The sequence below is a fragment of the Sminthopsis crassicaudata genome, chromosome 5 (genome assembly GCF_048593235.1).
Source record: "Sminthopsis crassicaudata isolate SCR6 chromosome 5, ASM4859323v1, whole genome shotgun sequence".
NCBI lineage: Eukaryota > Metazoa > Chordata > Mammalia > Dasyuromorphia > Dasyuridae > Sminthopsis > Sminthopsis crassicaudata.
The window spans coordinates 194,292,423-194,307,897 of record NC_133621.1 but is presented as its reverse complement, the minus strand read 5'-3'; the positions used below and the strand labels follow the sequence as shown (position 1 = coordinate 194,307,897).

At 36.2% G+C, this 15,475-nt stretch overlaps 1 protein-coding gene across 9 annotated transcripts in view; it reads left to right on the top strand.

Annotated features, from left to right (window-relative positions):
- The window catches only part of PRMT8 (protein arginine methyltransferase 8), a 166,353-nt gene that overhangs the window by 13,617 nt on the left and 137,261 nt on the right, over positions 1-15,475 (top strand). For 2 of the 9 annotated variants that reach the window (XM_074269252.1, XM_074269250.1), the window contains exon 1: positions 2,064-2,116. The exons of 4 other annotated variants lie outside the window; for them this stretch is intronic. The gene's annotated coding sequence lies outside the window, so the exon portion shown is untranslated. Of the gene's footprint in view, positions 1-2,063; positions 2,434-15,475 lie in introns of those variants that run through there. 3 more of the 9 variants (XM_074269256.1, XM_074269254.1, XM_074269251.1) reach the window with 2 other exon arrangements.

Genomic DNA, 15,475 nt, shown 5'->3' with positions numbered 1-15,475 from the left:
TGAACAGTTTTAAATATCAAATAGAAAAAAAATAGATACTTTATCCTAGCGGTAATAGGAAGCCAATTAAATTTATTGATATGGTGAGATATGAACCTTAGGAAGATCACTTTGGCAGTTGTGTGAAAGGTAGATTATGGTGGGTAGATGGGGAGGGTGAAGGATGGCAATGGTTCTCAAACTTTTTAAATAGGGGCCAGTTCACTGTCCCTCAGACTGTGGGAGGGCCGGACGAGAGTAAAAACAAAAACTCACACTCTGTCTCCGCCCCTCAGCCCATTTGCCATAATCCGGTGGGCCTCATAAATGTCCTCAACGGGCCACATCTGGCCTTCTAGCCGTAGTTTGAGAACCTGATGTAGATGCTGCGTTAACTTGGAGTGCAGATAACTGACGAAAAAGGCCAGGAGGGCTTTAGAGAGGAAGAGACATATGAAAGAGTGAGAAACAATAAAAATTGGCAATGAATTAGATATGTAGAGCAAGAATAAGGAATCAAGCATGATGTGGAGTTTAGAACCTAGGTGACAGGCATTATAGTGAACTCTGGGATACAAGAACAGAAAACAAAATACTCTGCAGTCTGAAGGAGCTTACATTCTGCAATGCTGTAGACTATAACATGTACACACTCAGATTATATACAGAATTAAACATAAAATAGTTTCAAATGGGAATGACCAATAACAATTGGAAAGAGGGTGAAGCAGTGGGAAAGACTTCTTGCTGAAGGTGAGAGATAGGAGATGTGAGAGAGGGGGGGGAACAAGAGTAAGAATGAGAGAGCAAGAGAGAGCAAGAGGAAAAGGGAGAGGGAGAGGGAGGAAAGAGAGAGAGAGAGAGAGAGAGAGAGAGAGAGAGAGAGAGAGAGAGAGAGAGAGAGAGAGAGAGAGAGATGCTTAATGCTTCATAGTAGTCCTATCAAGTAAATTTTGAATCTCCTGCTGATATGGACTTAGACAAGAAATTATGATACCCCTCAGAGTCAGATCCAGATTGAGAACAGAGTCACTGTTGCCTGTGATAGCAGCAGCCATTTCAGTTCCATTTGGGGACCTATTGAATATTACAGAATGCTGTCACCCTACTGCCCACTGTAGAGAATTGTCTGACATACCAAGCAAGCAGTATGGACAGAGATTCTTGGTGATTCACATGATTCTATGGAGAAGTGGGTTACATATACAGTGTACTTCCTTCTTCTTTGCTTAATCAAGCTTTTGATTCATTTGAATTTTTTTTTTAAAGTTGGTTTTATAAAGAGTGAATTTATATATATAGTGTGACACTGAAAAAGACATATCAGTTTTAGAATAATACGCTTTTAGTTTTGGATATAACATATAAATTCTTTGTTGAATCCAACTCCTATTCTCAATTACCACTCACCTGTACTCCACACATCCAATCAGGTGCCATATTGGATCACTGCTAGCTTTACCATATTTCTCATTTCTGCCTCCTCCTTTCTATTAACTCATAAACTTCTGACTTAATTCAGGTTCTTATCCCCTCTAGCCTGGATTATTGCAAGTTTGCAACCTAATTAGTTGCCTTAAGTCTCTTCCTACTTCAATTCATTCTTATCAGAGTTGCCAAAGTACATGAGGCTTTGCTACTCCTCTTCACAATAAATTCCAGTGACTCCCTATTGCTTTCCTCTAGCCTTCTGTTTCTCACATAGGATGCTGCATCTTCTGTCTTTGTTCCTTTGTCCTGGTTGTCCCTCTTCACCTCTGCTTCATAGAATTCTTCTAGCCCTTTGAGGCACAGTTCAAGAATCATTTTCTACATGAAGTCTTTCCAACCCCACAAAAATATTAATACCTTCTCTCTCACTGCCTGGTATTTATTTTGAAAACACTTTTATATATGTGTTGCCTCCTGTGAGTGAATGTAAATTCTCAAATCAAAGATTTTTTCCCTTATATTTGTAACTCCAAAGACTATTATAACTGCAAAGACTAACCCAGTATTGGTACTTGGTTGATTGGTTGGTTGGTTGGTAGCCTTTGTTCTTGAAGAGGACCAAAATGACATCACAATGTTAGAGTCAAAGTACAGTGCATTTGACTGTGGCTGATCAGACCAATAAGACCTTGGAATGTGCCCACAGGTAGGGCATGAATAGTCCATGTGAACATTTGGGGTAGAGATGTTTCTAATTCTGTGCATCTCATTCTCTTTAGCTACTGCAATTCTGTTTCTCTCATAGGGCACCTCTTTTGATGTGCCAGTGTTTCCCATGCTTATGCAATCAGTTCTAAATTTGAGAACTTGAGAGTACAGAGTAGGGGCTTAATAAAAGTTTGTTGATGGACTAATTTGATGAGCCTCACTGTACAACTTCCTGACAATTGATCACCTGGCCTCTGTTCAAAGACTTCTAGTGCTGTAGATCCCATCACTTCCAAAGGCAACTGCTTGAGTGTAGTGAGTATATCTGATATTTCTTTGTATCCCTCTGCTGGGTATATAAAAGACACTAAAGAAATAGTCATTTCTTTTTATAGCAAGACTACTGCACTGGTAGTTAGGAGATATGATTTGAAATCTTGGTTCTGCCATTTATGAGCTGGTAGGATATTAGGTATGACCCAGCTTCCTTAAGCCTTAGTTCCCTACTTGTAAAGTGATGAAATAAGCATAGATAGTCTCTAAATTCCCTTCTATCTCTTACAATTAGATGGAAAGCTGAAGAACAGAGTAGGATTTGACTAAATTCACACAGGAAAATTGGTGGTAGAATTGGTGACAAAATCCAGTGGTCAGTGTTTTGCCTGGATACTCACATGAAGAAAGATAGTGATGGGGATATGTTGCTGTTGTTCAGTCTTGACTGACTCTGACCCTGTGGATCATAGCAAGCCAATGCTGTCCATGAGGTTTTCTTGTCAAATATATGGAGTGGTTTGCCATTTCCTTCTCTAGTGATTAAGCCAAACAGGCTTAAGTGACTTGCAATACTGTAAGTATTGGAGGCTAGATTTGAATTTGCACCTTCCTGATTCCAAGTCCAGTTCTCTTATCCACTGAAGCATCTAACTGCCTGTGGATATGGATATACCACACTGTTTATGTAAGGAGGCTGCTAGGAAGTTCACTAGATAAAGTAATGGTCTTGTGGTCAAGAAGACCCGAGTTAGAATCCTGACTTAGACACTTATTAGTTTATGTGTCACTGGGCAAGTCATTTAACTTCTGTTTACTGTAATTTTCTCATCTGTAAAATGGGAATAATAATAGCATCTACCTCAAAGAGTTGTTGTGAGGAATGAGATATATTTTTAAAATGCTTTACAAATCTTAAAGCAGTACATGAAAGATGATGTTGTGATAGTGTATGGGAGGGAATATATAGTTCAGCTAAAAAGTCAGCCTGGACTAATATGAAGGGAAATAGGTCAATAAGACCCCAGTTGAGGAGCAGTAATTAGCAAGGACATTAATGTTGATCTCAGATCATCTATTATCTTTTTATAAGTCTATTGCAAAATTAAGACTCAGATCTTCTACTTTCTTTCCATAAATCTACTGCAAAATTATTTGTTGGTTTGAAGAAGACTCTAAGTCTTTTTGAGTACCATCATTCAGTGAAGAGATGGAGTAAAGCTGGCAATTGTACTCACTTGTAATATTGTTTAATTTACATATACTTAGGAAATTCAAATATATTCTCTGTTACTGTCAAGCAGTTATAATCTTAGTATACTATAGTTAATAATAGAAATTTAAACTGACACTAATTAATTTCCTAATAATTGTCTCCTCTTTACAGATATTAGTGAAGAATTATCTTTGGCATGAAACAAACATATCTCTCATATTAATTAATTCTTCCCTCTCCAATCAAATGATACTTTAAAATATGAGGATGAGGATTATAACATAGATATATATTGATGTTAAAATTATAAATTAATCCTTAACTTTAAGTACTATTTTTTGGGAAAAATATCTTGAGGAGGATAGAAGGAGTTATTATGAAATTTCAATATTGCTTAGATAATAATAGCCTAATATAGTGAAATCAAAGTATATATGTAAATATGGATTTGTGGGTGTGAAAACACACAAACACATTCACATATGTATTTATTTATGTATATAGGAATTCTTTATATAAGTATATCATATCTATGTTATGTATATGTGATATATATTATATATATATAGTATACAATTATGTATTATTTGTAGCTCTGTAGATACATATATACTCACAAGCGAATGAATATGCAGTGAAGACTCTGGACTTATTCTTTTATAATAAAGAAAGCTTTATCTCTTCCTTAGTATTCTAGGGAATTCCAAACCCTTGAGGGTTTGAAGGTATCTTTCTCTATTGGCTTATGCCCTCATTTCAGTGTTGTTCTCCCACTGTTAATTGTCAGTGATGATTCCATTTTTTCCTTTACTTCTTCATGGAGTATTTATTTCAAAGATAGAGCAAGAACAGAAATACAAGCATTTCTTCCCAATATCTAAAAATTGTCTCTGAAGAGAGTGAGCTTCTGACTGAACTCAGTGTCTACATAACATTGTAGCCCCCAAGTTCCGTCCAAATGCAGCGTAATGGCTGGATGAATCTGAGTTTCAGGCTGTTGGGTTGGGCCCTGAAGACTGTTTTTCAGAACTTCGATGCTGAACTCTTTGCAAAAACAGGCTTACTAGATCATACTCAACTCCAATCTCCTTTTAGAGGCAGGAAAGACTGGACATAGCAGAGACAGAAACATCAGAACTTCCTGCTCTTGGTTTTATCTTGGCTCCAGATGAGAAAGGGCCTGAAGCTCATTTGCTTTTCTCATCTCAGATTTCTTCAGTGGTATCTTTTAAAACACTTCTAGTCCAGAAATCACCATTGAGCACATACCCATAGAGCACATATGTCTTGTCTGTCTCTCTCTGTGTCTGTCTGTCTGTCTTAATGTCAAGTCACTCAGTCAACTAGTATTTGACTTAATACTTAATTCTTTGGTCCATATCTACTATGGACCAGGCACAATCTTTGTTCTCAAGGAACTCACAATTTACTGGGGGAGATATAAATGCTTTCCATGCATGGGGAATAACCAGTAAAAAAATACTTAGAACAGCAAATATGCAATATATGTACTTGTCTGTATGTTTTGAATAGTTCATACAATTGGCCATGAAAGCTGAGGCTAGCAGAAATCAATTAAGATGCATAAAGCAGAATCAGGTTACAGTATTTCATCAGCCAGATGGATTTTAATTGTTTTTAATATACACAAATGTATATAAACCTTGTGGATGGGAAAGGCAAAAGGATAGATAAAAGAGGGCAGGACTTTGAATTAGGAGATCTGGGTTTGAATCTTAGGACTGACATTAGCTATTTGATCTTGGGAAAGTCATTCAAACTTCCTGAGGCTCAGTTTTCTTGTCTGTAAAATGAAGTTAATAATACTAATATAGTGCTTATGAAAATTATGAAATTGAACTTGAAATATTAAGTTATGCCTTAGTGTCAATTTACTATTAACACTACCTGACTATCAAGGTCCTTGTAAGGAAAATACTTTTGTAAACCTTAAAACCCTATGTAAATGTGAGTTTGTGTTCAGGACTATTGTGTTTGCTCCAGGGAGAAAACAGTAGTATCACATGAATCCCAGCTACACATTCACCTCCTTTTTTCTAGGTTCTGATCTGAGAAAAGATCGGTGATTGATAGCATTTTCTCTCTTTGGAAGAACCTCTTTATCCTCCCATTTTATACTGGGGGCAAGTGGTATAGAGCCCAGCAGAGAAAGATACTCAGCATAAACTGTATAATCAAATACTAATATATAATGTTATTGGCAAAAGATGTCTAGGTTCTATCTTTGTGAATCAGGCAATATGACAAAGGGAAAAACATATCAAATCTGGGGTTAGAAGACCTTGCTTCAAAGACTAACTATCATTTATCACAATGTAATTGTGGGTCAGTGACTTCAGCTTTCTTAGACTCAGCTTCCTCATCTTTAAAATGATGGGATTAGTTTAGATTAAGGGTTCTTAACCCAGGATTCACAGACTCCTAAGGGATCTGGGAACTTGGATGGGAAGAATTACATTTTTATTTTCACTAACCTCTAACTGAAATTCGGCATTTCATACAATTATTTATAAAACATTATTTAGAGATAACTATAAGCTTCACCAGACCACTTGAAGGGTCCATGATACAAAAGGTTAAGAATGTCTGAGCTAGATTTTGAAAGAGACCAAGGTCTCTTCCAAAGGTCAATCCTACGGTTCGATAAGAGTAAAGTTTTATTCCTGGATCTGCCAATATCTCACTATGGTAACCTTAGGTCCTGTTACTTCCAAGCTTCCTCAATTGTAAAATGATAACGTTTGGACAAGATGACTTTTTTTCTAGCAGACATTTCAATATTCCATATTCAAACTGGGTGTTATACTTTTTACCCCAGTTTAAAATTATGGGATGATGGGCAAAAGATTTCTAGGCAAGATAATTGACAGAACCCTTTATTCAGGACATGGTAGGGGGAGGATCTTGAGAATTTGAAAGGTAAGAAAAAAAGAAAGGATTTGTGTTTTGAATTATTGGGTTATTTCCTCTTTGTTTTCTTGATCATGCAGATGAGTCAGGCTGTGATTTGTAAAGTGCCTGGAGCAGGTTTATCTCCCAGGATACAAACCTGGGCCAGCCTGTCATCTTGCTTATTATCATTGGCAGTTAGGATCAAATGAGATAATGAGTTATGATTAAATGAGATAATGTACAACATGGTACAAACCTTATGGCATCATGTAAATCCTAGATTCTGTTGTTGTTGTTATTGTTATTGTTATTGCTAGACGGTACTTTGAGAGTCTCTATCTTTGGGACCATGCAAAGGGTGATTGCATTGGAAATGAGTTGGGGCAATGGCTCAGAGGGAAGAGGGGCCAGCTGGCTGTAGGGTTTTCTTTAGAAAAGTGACATGAGCAGTAATGATAATGTTGAAGAGGGTAAAACAACAGAGATAAGGGATAATGTGGTGCAATGAACACTTATCACAAGGTTTGGAATTCAAGGACTGAGTTTGAAGTAAAGCTACTTGCAACCTATGTGATCTTGAACAAATCTTTGCCTCTTACTGGGAATCCATTTTCACATCTGCAAATAAGAGGTGTTGGGTTAAATCAAAGGTGTCAAACTCAAATAGAAATGAATCCCTGGGGGACTGTATTATATGTGTAGTGTATTTTTAATTCTTTTGTTAAACATTTTTCAAGTACATTTTAATTTAGTTCTGTGTTGTATCAGGAAGTCCTGTGGATTTCATGTTTGACACATCTAGATTAAATGATTTCTGAGGTCCTTTCTCTATTGAATCCTCTGATCTTAACACTTGCCGAAGGTAATTGAGTGAGTTATTACGTGGCCAAAAACAATCTTTGGATTTTTTCTCCAGATTCCTTATAACATTCTTTATACATTGAATAATATGTTCTCCATTTTTCCTTCTAGATTCTTGCTACTTTCTCTACTCTGTGATAATGCTGTTTTGTGCTCCCTGAGGAAGAAATACAAAGAAAGTCAATTTCCTTTAGGGAAAAGGACTTCTTGGTTTAATCTCAAAAAGAGCACCTGGGATCTTGCTCTGGGATTCCTCTGCTTATTAAAAGTCAGTGCCTTTGCTGTTCCTGCTGTCTTAGGTTGTAAGATATGGCTAAGTTTTACAGAGCTCATTGAGTCTAAGGATGTATTCACGAATCTTTTAGTTATTACATTGTCAGTCAGTCTAGGAGTGATAATTATTCATTATGAGAAATAAATTCCCTTCCATAAGACTCAGTTTCCTTATGTGTAAAATGAGGGAATTGGATTAAATAATTGCTATGGTCCCTTCCCTTCCTAACATTCTAAAGTTTCTAGCTGTTGAAGGCAGAGGAATAAACTAGAAGAATTCTGAAGGTCCTTTTCAGCCCCCAAATTTTATAATTGCTGACCCATTTTTCCATCTGGGTACCAAATAATTTCTTTAAATAGAATTCATTATCTCTGCCTTTAGCTGGTCCTTGTGGGCTCTAACTGATTCTCTATCATTTCTATTCATTGTTGGGAAATAAGCTACCTATCAAACCTACAACATTTGTTTTTTTTTTTTTTTTTTTTTTTTTTTTTTTTTTTTTTTTTTTTTTTTTAACAAAGGAGAGACTGAGTTTAAGTTCTAGCTATCTTTGGTGTTGCCATACTATCTATATTATCTTAACCAAATAAGTTACTTCTTACTTGCCTCAGTTTCTTCATCTGTAAAATATGGAAAAGAATTCTTTGACTAGCTACCTCATAGAGTTATTGTGGGTAAAGTGCTTTGTAAATGTTAAAGTACTATGCAGTTAATATTTGTGGAATTCATTCCTTATTTTCCAACTCTGTCAGATATCCTGGGCTAGAGAATCTTTTCTTATCTCCTCTTTTTATATTAATTCAAAACTGTGGTAGTGCAAACTATTGGTTGAGATGAAGCAACACTCATGTATAGTCAGACTACATCTAGTAGTTTCCAAACAAAACTATTCAGTTTTGAGTGCTATATTTTTGGAGAACATTATGGAGAGTATTCAAATGAAGGTACTTGGGGCAAGTTCAATTGAAGAAACTAAAACTAGAGAAGAAAAAACTTAGGGAGAAAAATGAAGCCTGGATTTGCCATCTCACTGATATGGATATTTATTCCCATGTTTCAGATCACAGTCCATGTCTTCTTGTAGTCTATGTTCTCATAAATTCTCCATGGGGACCCCATCCAACATAGGGAAAGTTTTCCTTTCGAACATTCTGATCGTATACTGATAGAGCATGTGGAGTGTCCATTTCTCATTCTTACTAGGTCTATTTCCTTTCAGTTTTTTTATTTCTTTGATTTTGCTTTTCTCACATAATTCTTCACAAGAATTTATGTTCTAATGAAGGAAAACCATGCAAAAAGTAAAAAAAAAAAATCTATATTAAAATGGTGAGCAGCCTGAAACTTATAGATATCCACCTTTCCCTGTGGCTTTTTGGATGACTTGCAACTCTAATTGTTCTGGGGCATGCTTTACTCCTAAATAGCATCACCAGAAGAATATTTATGTTAAAAAGATTGACCTTTGTTCATGGTATAAGTTTGGAGGACGTTAAAAACACTCCATAATTTTCCAAATGTTATATAATCTGCTCTTTCTGTGTAACTCCGGGCTCAGTTTATCACTTATGTACTGTTTTGTTACATGTTTTTCAATATCATTGTGGGTATGAATTCTCTCCCCTCCCCTAGCTTTTTATTTTTTGCATGGTTTTCCTTCATTAGAATGTAAATTCTTGGAAGGCAAAAATAATCTTTCTTTTTGCTCTTATTTGTTTCCCTAAGTGCTTAGAAAGTGCCTAGCACATAATAAGCACTTAATAAATGCTTGTTGCCTTCCCTTGTTGCTTTGATAGATTGACTCTATGAACTGTTTATGCTACTGCATTTTGTGGTTTGAACAATAGCCATTCTTCCTTCATCCACTTGAATTTTCCTGAATGCATAGTTAAGTTTTTATTAGTGTCTGTTCATTTATGTTTCATTTTCCAGTTTTAATAGCTCATTAAAAAATGTTGGGTTGGAATTCTTTTAATTGAATACCAAATTCTTCTCATTTTCATTCTTATTTTCTGATTTTGAATTTTTATCTTTTTGATGTTAAAGTTCTGATTGAACATAGGCAATTGATTTGAAAATTACTGTTGTTTTCTATATTAAAATGGTGAGCAGCCTGAAAACATTATCACAGGAAGATCAGTTAAAGAAAGTAAAGCTGTTTAGCTCTAGAGAATAGAAAATTGAGAGGGGATAATCACTATCTTTAAATATTTAAAGAGTTTCTGTTACATAGAGGAGAGTTAGACTAAGGACAATGACTGGAAGTTACAGAGAGGTAGACTTTTGCCAAGTAAAAATAAGCTTTCTAACAATTAGAAATGAATAATAATAGTATAGACTATCTAGGCAAAGTTGTGATAAGTTTAGAGGCACTGACAATTTTCAAGTCGGTCTTAATGAGAATTGGAAAGAACATTGGACTAAGAATAAGAAGAAATATGATTCTAGAGAAAAGGAATATCACAATAGGCAAAATCTCCCTTTTTTTGAGGAAGAAGATCTGTGTTTGAATCCTAGGTCTGTTCCTTACCAGCTATGTGATCTTGGATAAATTGGGTCCCTTCTCTAGACCTAGTTTCTTTTATAAAATGATGAAAGTACACTAAATGAGTTATAAAGTTGCTCCTAAATCTAAAAATTCTATAATACTTGTGCTTGAAAAGTTGTCACAATGAAAGAGATTAGCTCCTTTTCATTTGGTTCCAGTGCGGCAGACTAGGAACTAGGAGATGAATGGATGAATGAATAAGCATTTATTAAGTGCTTACTATGTTCCATTATTGAAGGAACAAATGCAAGTAAGCAAAATAGTCTCCATCATCAAGAAGCTTACATTCTGACAATGGAAGACAACACAAACAGTTAGAATTGGAAAGTGAAAGGAGAGGGATATAGATGTGATTGGAAAGAGGCCCATTTGATTAGGGATGAGAAATAGAAGATGTGAAAGCTCACCAATCAAAGCTTGCAGTAAGAATCTGAGTGCCAGGAAGCAGAAACTGTAGAGACAGATTTCAGCTTGATGTAAACAAGAACTTTGTAACAGGAAATTTGTGGAGTACAGGGAGAATGGTGAAGGGCAGCTTTGTAAACTTAAATGTGATTTACTATTTTGTACCAATGAAAGAGTGCAGGTACCTTCTACTATTACTTTTTTTTTTAATGAATAGAAATTTGTTGAAATGGGGATGCTTTAAAATGAACAAATAAAATAAAAATAAGTAGATTATAACCCAATCATATTTGCAAGTTGTTGAGTCGTTTTCAGTTGTGTCCAATTTTTCATGATTGCCTTGGAGTTTTCTTGGCAAAGATACTAGACTAGTTTGCTATTTCTTTCTCTAGCTCTTTTTACAGTTGAGGAAACTGAGATAAACAGGGTGAAATGACTTGTCCAGGGTCACACAGCTACTACATCTGATGCCAAATTTGAATTCAGGAAGATGAGTCTTCCTGACTTCAGACCCAGCACACTATTCATTGTGCCACCCAGCCAGCCCTCATGTGTGCAAAGGGCAGGCTAAAGGGTAAACCACATATACACTAAGTACATACCAGAAAGGGCCTATATCAAGCATTTTGAGACAAAGTAAAAGATACAGATGCTGTTTTCAAGGGGCTTATAGTCTAGACTAGATATAAAATATTAGTTGGAGATCAGGATCTCATCACCTATAAATGAGGGATATTTTATATGTATACACATATATTTTAAACATACGTATTATATGCTATGTATATACATAATGCACACAGACATATACACTTGCATATGTATATACACATATAAATGTGTACACACATATACATATATACTACAGGATGCATAAGGTCCTTCTAGCTTCTATATCCTCAAATCTATGAGTCTCTTTCTAATCAAGTGTTAAATTGTATAGCAAATTCTGGAATCCTTTGGGAGCACAGAAAAAGACCCATACCTTAGAAACTCAAAAATTAACTGCATAATGCTTTTAAGGTAAAAGAGGGAGAGAAACATAGAGACAGAGACAGAGACAGAGGAAAGAGAAAAAAATAGAGAGACACATAGAGAGAAAGACCTGAAGTTTTAACAGTGGTAGATTTCTGGACTCTGTAACTCAAGAAGTTATAAAGAAAATCAAGCTTTTATAGGGACTCAAAGATCACTAATCTGGGAATAGCTGACTAGGGAAGTTGATAATATGAGAAGTGAGGGTTTTACAAGTATCACCTTCTTTAGTGGTTTTATGACAGATTGAAAAAAGGTGTGTGTATGGGTGTGTATGTGTGTATAGGAAAGGAAGACAGCAATCTCTATAAAGAATCTGAAGAGCTTAGATGACCTAAACCTGGAATTGTAGGTTTTTCAAATTTATGATGGCATGGGGATGGGAGAAAACATCTGGATCATTCTCTGTACATTTGCATATCTAGGGAAGATGAAAGACATCAGGGCATTTTGCAACCTTCTCTAAGTCTCTAGTGAGAAAAGAGACCTCTCTTGCCTTTGGAAGAGTAGAAGGGAATTGAAAAAGGGAGGGACCAAACAGAACATGGGAAGTCTGCTCTTTAAACCCATTAAGGAGGAAGAACCAGGAGCCAAATATCCAATTAACCTGACATCTCTCTCCGACAAAATATCAGAGAATATAAGAAGGGAATTTAATATGTGGAGGCTTGGGAGAAAAGTGACTAATAGCTGGAAAACAGCACCAGTTTATTTTAAAAAATAGGTCAGACCCAACAAATAGAATAAGTTCTTTCCCTGCAATTACTGAAAGGGAATGCAGTGTGGGTGTAATACCTCTTTGATCTGAGGCAGGTGCTCCCCATTGAGGTAGAACAAGATAGGCATCTGACCATTTGAAAGTGTCCTTAGACACTGCAGAAACGTTAACCTGAAATTTGCCCTGATAGTATCCAGTAAAGGAGGCAGTGTGATCAAGTGGTACAATGACAAGACTTAGGACTGAAAGAGCTAGGGTCAAATTCCTTCTCGTCAGTCAATCCGTTCTATTTAATTTATCCAAAACAGGAGATCCAATCTCCATGTTTTTGCTTAGACCTTCCTCCATGGCTGATATGCTTCCCTTCCACCACTTTGCCACTTGGAATCTCTAGCTTTGCTCAAGGTTCAGCTCTGGCGGCATTTCCTACACAAGACCTTGTCTGATCACTTTGGTACTTAATGTCCCCCACCTCCAAATTAGTTTATATCTATTTATATGGAAACTATATGCAAAGTCCTGTACTAGGTGCAAAGGATAGAAAACCAAGAGTTCCTACCTTCAAGGAGCTTATAGTCTATTGGGAGAATATAACATTAAAGTAATATACATATATAAGCAATTAATATAATATAATGTGATGCACAAATGATTACTATAACTAGTCAATGATATATAAAACATTATAGAATAAGTAAAATAACAAATAATTATTATAAGATGTAAATGATTAATATAATACATACAAATAATATGATAGAAAACATAACAAATAAAATAAATGATGAATAGATAAAATATTTATGGCATTTGTAAATAATTAATATGACATTTGCCTAAATAATAGAACACAATTATAAAATACAATATAGCATAATTCATATAATACATGTGAATAATATAACATATACATAACTGATAATGTCATATATAATGTAATTAGACTATAGGCTCCTTACAGACAGGAACTCTCTTTGTTTCTCCTCTGCAATTAGCACATGGCTTTGAATAGGTCAAAGGACATTATTCAGAAAATCATAGACCTAGAGATGGATGTTGTCTTCTAACTTATCTATGTTCTTTCTAAAATGTGGAACCTCAAGCCCACCATAATATTTCAGATATGGCCTATCACTTCCCTAGGCCAGCCTGAAGTTTTGTCTAGAAGCTAATGCCAGGACATACATGGATTTGTCCAAGGTCATACTGCTAGTCAGTGGCAACACTGGATCATGGCTCCTGCCCTGGTTAGTCGCCATTCTCTTGTCTTGGACATCCTGCCTTTTAGATGCCTTTTTTTGGTGCTGTGAGGATTGTTTTAGAAAAAAGCTCTTTTGACATTTGGAGAAGGAGGAATGTTTTTGGCTCTGTTGGCAGGGCCTCTTGTTCTCAGGGAAATCATTTTTACAGCTTGGGCTAATGCCAGCAGGAGCCATTTATAGATTTATTGGCTCGTGTTGGCTTCAATCAGCTTGGTGCAGTGAACAGGCTTCCTTTCCTCTGCCCTCCTCCTCCTCTTCCCTCCTCCCTTTTCTCTCCCTCCTAGTTTACCCTTTGCTTCTATCCTCCCCTCTTCCACGGCTTTATCTGTCTTTTTCTACCCTTCTCTTTCCCCTCCTCATTCTCTCTCCTTCCTTTTCCTCCCTTGTTCTTGACTTGTTGGTTTCCTTGTTTCTGGATTTCAGTTAGCTTCAAAGATGACCTTGTTCTTTGACCTTGAGCATCATCTACCTCCTTTGACTTCAGTTTCCCCACCTGTCAAATGGGTCCTGAGCACTTCAGGGATGGATACATCAGTACAATCTGGGCATATACTTTAGAACTGATCCAAACTCTTAATTTTCTTTCTTTCTTTCTTTTTCTTTTTCTTTTCTTGTGAGGCAATTGGGGTTAAATGACTTGTCCAGGGTCAAATGACTTGTCCAGGGTCACACAACTAGAAAGTGCTACGTGTTTGAGGCTATAACATCAGAGGAACATATAAGTAGTATAAATGTGTGTGTTTGTGTGAATGGGTGTGTGGGTATGTGGGTGGGAGGGGGTAAAGTGGAAAGTGAAGAACTCACAATTTGTTTTCCATTTTACAATGGATGATAAGGCTCTTTTAAAAATATTTAATCTATTTACACCACCAGAGATGTATTTAGGGGTAGATTGTTTTTTAATGCCATAAATCAGAAGCTTCAAAGAGAAATCTGTGGCTTTTGGAGAGAGGGTGAAGGAGGCAAAGGGACCCTTGCTATCTTAGGGCTGATCTGAGCTGTCTATTGTCATCTTCTACACAGAACTATCCTTTCTTGCTGTAAGGTGCTGACAAGGTAGCTCAGTGAATAAAGCACTGGCCGTAGAACAGAACTCAAATTCAGCCTCAGAAACTTACTAGCTATGTGACCACGGCCAAGTCATTTAATGTATTTGCCTCAGTTTCCTCAACTGTAAAATTGGGATAATAATAGTCCTTTGGTTGATGTGAGACTGAAATGAAATAATATTTGTAAAACATTTAGCAGTGTCTAGCACATAGTAGATGCCGTGTAAATGCTCATTTCCCCTCTCTTCTTCCCAATAGTTAAATGACTTTTATCTAGAAAATCAGTAAGCTTCTGTACCTACAGGCAAAGTCTCCAGGGACCCAGAGATATTTTATTACCTCTGTTCTCCCTGGAAGCAAATCAAAATCATCATCACCAAAATCATTGTCATGGTTGTCTGATACATATGCTTATCTGTTACTTTTAGGTAAATATATACAGTCTCTCTAACATTGCTCTGAAGTAGCTTAAATTTTTATATCCATATATTTGTACCAACATTTTATAAATAGGGAGACTAAAGCTTAAAATGTTAAATGACTTTCCCAGTCGCCATGTGAATAGTGATTGTCGGAGCCAGGATTTAGAAGCCATGTTTTTTGACCAAAAGGCCATTTCTATTTACACCAAAGGCAGATTACTCACAGGTTATCAGGCAGATGCTCTACTGCCCCTGTTGAAGGGTTCCTCTCCACTTCATTCTCTGAATCTCTTTAAAGTCTTTATTTTTACTCTTCATTTTATATATCCAATAAATGTGTGCCTGTGATCACTGTTCTCGGACCTGTGAATGCCAAAAGGG